The sequence below is a fragment of the Phyllostomus discolor genome, chromosome 6, assembly GCF_004126475.2.
Source record: "Phyllostomus discolor isolate MPI-MPIP mPhyDis1 chromosome 6, mPhyDis1.pri.v3, whole genome shotgun sequence".
Lineage (NCBI taxonomy): Eukaryota > Metazoa > Chordata > Mammalia > Chiroptera > Phyllostomidae > Phyllostomus > Phyllostomus discolor.
The window spans coordinates 26,948,128-26,954,127 of record NC_040908.2 but is presented as its reverse complement, the minus strand read 5'-3'; positions in this window follow the sequence as shown (position 1 = coordinate 26,954,127).

Sequence of the window (6,000 nt, the reverse complement as noted above, 5' to 3'; positions counted from 1 at the left end):
AGCTCAGTTGGTTAGAGCATTGTCCTAATACATCAAGGTTATGGGTTCAATCTCCCAGTCAGGGCATATGCAAGAATCAACCAATGAATGCATAAGTAAGTGGAACAACAAATTGATGCTTCTCTCTCTCTCCCTTCCTCTCACTTTTTAAAATAACTGAAAATTTCACTCAAAATTAAAGAAATAGAAACAAAGTTAAAAAGTGATAGTCATTTTTTTCTTTTAACTTTTTTGGGTTTTTTATCTTTTTTTAACCTTTTATTCAATCTATTAGGGTGCCATTGATTAATAAAATTATATAGGTTCCAGGTGTACAATTCTACAATACATCACCTGTATATTGTATTGTGTGTTCACCACCCAGGTCTCTTTAAACTTTTTTGGAGTTTTCTCACTTTTCTATAACAGTTATGTATTATTTTTCCATTGGAAAAAAATTCACTTAGGAAACCCTGAGTTGGGAATCTACCAAGAACTTCTAGGCAGGTAGTAGAGTCCAGTATAAGGAGACTCCTCCTAGACATAGTCCCCCAAATTCATAAACACCCCATCCTTTTATTTCAACTAAAAAAGAAAAGAGCAAACTTCGAAGAGCAGACAGATGGATTCACTAAGCAAGTACTGAAATGCTGGAGGGAACAGGAAGTTGCCAGAACTTGGAGAAGACAGTATAGGGCTCAGAATCCCAAGCAAGTATTTTCTTTCAAGGAGATTTCAAAGTAATATTGATTGTAGAGAGCCACACACACTACTGCTAAGACTTGTAAACTTGAATGAGTTACAAGGACACTGAGGAAACTTAAGAACTAAGCTGGATCATTGGAACAAAGAATCAGAGATAATAAAGGTAAACTCCCAGTAAATATAATCCCAAGTGAGTTGCACAACCACGATAATAAAGCAAAGAAGAATGAAATACCTGGGAAACAAATGACAAGGCAATGGAGAATACCACAGGATCTAGAAACACCCTGCAACTAAACAAACCAGGGGAAAATCCTGCAAATAGACCAACACAAAAAGCAGCAATCACTGGAAAAACACACATAATGAATTTTAAAGCCATTGTATCATAAAGACTTCCCACTCGTCAGCAAGCCCACCAAAGTGGCACACAACCTCTCAGATTTATAAACAGTTAAAATAGGATTTAACAGTAAGAAAGAGGATTTTCCATATTATATTTACAGCCTCTGTGAACTCAGGGTGTAAATATGCTGCCTAGTCATCTTCAAGTTCCCAGCATCAGGCTCAGTGCCTGGTACGTTAGTAAATGAATTAGAGGAGGAGGTAGAGGAGTGGATGATGTGAGAAAGGGGAGGAAAAAGAGGAGAAGGGGAAAGTGGGATGTATACTCTGCCCCAAAATATAGATTTTTATCACTTAGCCAAATGTCCTCACCTTGGCATAATTTAGTGAGTGAAATTTTAAGTCAGAGGAAGATTCAAGTCTGCCTCCTTCACTCGCTCTCTAACTAATCTTAGGTGAACTTGGCACCTTCACTAAGCCTGTTATCTCAGCTGTAAAATTTAATTTGATCCCAGGGTTAACATAATACAGCCCAGAGTAAAATATTTTTAAAAACAGTTCCAATGAAAAGGAAACACAAAAATCAATTTATCCCAGCTAAAAAAGGAAGTTCATCTTATTCAACCATTGAAATCAAGGGAGAACATTGAAACGTTTTTTACTGAAAGCTAAACTATTTTGAAAACATTTTTAGAACATATTTTAAAATTTATTTTTAGAGAGAGGGGAAGGGAAGGAGGAAGAGAGGGAGAGGAACATTAATGTGAGAGAGAAATATCCATCAGTTGCCTCTTGTATTCGCCCCAACTGGGGACTTGACCCACAACCCAGGTGAGTGCCTCGACCTGGAATCCATTTGGTGACCTTCCACTTTGCAGGACGATGCCCACCCAACAGACAGACCCACACTGGTCAGGGCTATTTTAAAACAGTTTTATAACAAAAAAAGCAAAGGAAATCTTGATAGAACATAAACAGTTTTGTGACGAATATCACAAAACCGTATTATTCCCTCACATATAATGAATGCCAACATAAAAAAATCAATAGCTAAATCACATTCAATAAGAGATTAAAAGAGACTGTACACTGTGCATTAGAAATGAACATTCAGTGCTCACTTGGGCAGCACCCACACTGAGATCGGAGAAGGCTACCACCTTCAGAGAAGGTTAGCATGGCCCTTGTGCAAGGGTGACATGGGAACTCACGAAGCATTCAAGAAAAGAAAAGAAAAAGAAAAAGAAATTATTGTTGCATAAAAGTACCTTCTTGATGGAATTAAAGAAATCTGAATTAAAACATCATTAAGTATGTGATAAATTAATTGCATGACAGCCCAGTTAATGGGATCCCTATATCTATGCCTTTGTCCCATCATTTTTTAGCGCCTTAACACAGAGTCAGGCTTGGCCATGTGGCTTGCTTTGGCCAATTGGAACAACAACAGACTTGACACAACAAGAGACTTGAAAAAGTGCTTTGTGTATTTCTGTTCCCCGTTTGGGTCCCAGCCATGACCGTGAGATTAGGCCCAGTCTGGCCTGCTGCAGGACAGGGGAAAAGGTTGTGGGAGACGTGGAGAGGAGTGTGGAGCCCGCCCTCCCAGGGTCTTTCAGACCAGCCGGCCCCCAGGCAGCCAGCCAAGTGGCCACAGATCAGTGAGCAAGCGGGATCCAAGGAGCTTGGCCCACGTCAGCCAAAGTGCCCCATACAACACATGCACTCATTCAAAACAAAGTTAAAAAGTGATCATGATTTTGTTTTTTTAACTTTTTTGGTTTTTTAATTTTTTTTTACTTTTTATTCAGTTTATTAGGGTGCCATGGATTTTTTTAAGTCTATTAATTTAGTAAGTTTTTACATGTGTGTACACCCATGAAACCATCTCCACAACCAAAATACTGAACTTGTCCATCACCTGCAAGCATTTCCTCCTACCCCTCTGTCATCTCCCCCTCCTTTCCCAGGAATGCCCCTGGCCTTTAATGGACGCTCCCTTCCCAGGGCCTGACTCACAGCCAGGAGACAGTCGGCATGGCTTTGGGCACAGGGGCGAGGTCTCTGAGCATACAGGCGTCCTCCTGTAAGGAAATTCCTTTACCCACATCTAGGCAGGTACATAAAGCCACTGGGAATGTGTCCCTTTAAAATAAAGTCACTCACACTACATCACCCATCAGACCATTAATCCTCTCAGCACACTCTATCACAGCTCTGATGCTCTCCACGGCTCCTCCCGGAGAACAAGTCCTGTGCCTTCCCCAGAAGCCTAAGCTGCAATCTACGCCCACACTGCATTTCTCATCCTACTTCTCTTGTGTTGTCTCCAAACCGGGCCCTCTGAGCCAGTCAACCACTGATGTCCATCGTCCCCTCGTCACGGACTCTGCACATGTGTTCCTGGCTCCCTCCCAGCCCCCGCCAATCTCATTCTGACGACCTTGGTCTAGCCCTTCCACAGCTCCTGTCTGTGTTATTCACGTGCATATTCATCCTTATAATGGCGGTTATTTAAAGATACGATTCTATAATGACCACTGTGAAGTATTAAGCATCAGGGCAATAGGGTCTACCCACTCACTACATTTACATGACTAAAGGAACCTTTTCAAATTATTCTTTACAAAACATGAATGATCTGCTCAGAAGTAATTTCTCTATCCCAAGAGGCAGCTAGATACTTCTCTCGCTGAAGAAATATTAGTTCCACTTGTTAGTAAATACTGATTAGAAGATGCGAGAGGCAGCAGAGCATGATAATATCAACCAGCATATCCTCTTTTTTTCTGCTTCCTCTATTTCCACCTTAAATAATATGTTTGTTTAATTTGAATGAAAAAAACACAAGGATAAGGACTGTTAGCTCTTCTAAGTTCCATTTCATGATAGTACCTTCACCTGAATCAGAATTCATGTTTTGGAAGACCTTAAACTAGTAATCCTGCTTTAACTTGGGGGAAATTATCTAAGGCTAGGGAGTGTCGCTAATTGCACAAGTTCTAATCACAGATGTCGGTTGTATCCTTGTCTACCTCTTACAACCAAGAATGTAAAGTTGTGGAACTAAATCTTCAACAGGAGTGAATCTGGTTCATTGGAATTTTCTAACTAGAACAGTGGTCATCTTTGGTTACTTGATAAATATAAAAGTAGACACTCTTACAGAAGGGAAAAGAAAGTAAAATCCATTCTCTGATTTTTACATTTGAAACTAAAGTACACTTTATCAAGCAAAGCCATAACCAACCACGTAAAATATTTTGCAAGCTATCTTGGATAGATATCTTAATATTTCTAGAAATTAGAGGTTTCTGTACATGAGTCAATCACACAAAGTCCCAGAGCAAGCAAACCCTGATTTTCAGATATGGAGCTTTCTGATCAAGACTGTATCATTGCAAGGGAGGAAAAATATTTTTCCCTCTACCCTTAATGGGAAGTTCTTGACTGTGACCTTCTGTAACAAAAGACAGGTTAACAAGAGAAAAGCAAACAAATTTACTTAATACAAGTTTTATGTGATATGAGTCTTCAAAAGGAAAGAAGACCTGAAGAAACATTCAATTCTGATTGGGTTTTTTTAATATTTGTTTGTTTGTTTGTTTGTTTAGAGGCGAAAGGGGGGAGGAAGTGAGGAGAGAAGCACCGATGTAAGAGAGGAGCCACCCGCAACCCAGGCCCTGACTGGAAATAGAACCAGCCACCGTGTGCTCTGCAAGATGAAGCCCAGCCTACGGAGCCAACCGGACAGGTTCATCCTGACTGGTTTTATGTTAGGTTTGATGAAGAGTGGAAGTTTGTGGAAAGATATAATAGGACAGAAGGTATGAGGTAAGTATAGTAAACTGGGAAAAACTTAGCAAAGCTAATAACATTCATTTGGGTTTCTCTCTGTGTCTTTGGAGATAAGGATGCTCCTTTCTCCCTGGTATAGGGAGGGTATAAACCTCTCACAAAAGGGTCCTGTGACCTGCTTCAGGGGAAGGTCAGAACATTCTCCCCGCACCTGTCATTTCTCAGATCTCAGATTCCTCAGCTTGAAATAGTCAATACGCCAAGGTGCCATATTTTGGGGTAGCATGTCCTGCATCCCATTGTTATTATTATTAGTTTTTTCACAGGAGTACCTTTTTTTATTTAATTATACAAACACTTTGTCACAACAGGTAGCAGATTTGTTTTGAGGAATGTTTACAGCAACAGCCAGGATCAGCAAATTTTTCTCCAGGTCAAATGCAGCCCAATACGTGTTCTTATAAATAAAGTTTTATTGGAACGCAGGCACTTTCATTGGTTTCTGTGTTATCTGTGGCTGCTTTGCACAACAGAAGAGTTGACAGACACAGACCACATGGCCCTCAAAGCCTAAAATATTTACTCTTTGACCTTTTACAGAGTTTTTTGACCTTTGATTTACAGAATAAAGAGCAAGAAATAAATATGTTAAAGAATTATTACCCAAAACTGTATCACTCCAAAAGCCTCAGAGGTGGTCACCCTAGGCCAAGATACTTTTGAACCAGAAAGCCAGTAATGTTCACTTAAAAGGTAGAGTTCCACTTTCCTAAGCTTGAGGAGACATCACAATGAAAGTCGTAACTGGAATGGAGGATCCCCACTCCTCACAGGTAGAGAATGAAGTGTTTTGGCTTTGGCAGTGATGCATCCATGAGGATGCCACATAAAGGGGACTATTCTAAAAGGTTACTGAACCATAGCTCTGGAGAAGAGAAAATCAGCTGTGGGCCTTTTCTATAGCTGGATTTCAATAAAATTTTATTTATTTTTACATCTTAACATCATGTTCTATTAATAAGTCTTCCTAATTGTTAGGGGAGGGTAGCATATGGGATCATATAATAACCTTGATCCATTTATATCCATCAATATCATATAATTCAGCCCATGTGAATGGACTGTCTAACAAAGCTTCCTCCTCACTCCACCCCACCATTCCAGCAGATGCTC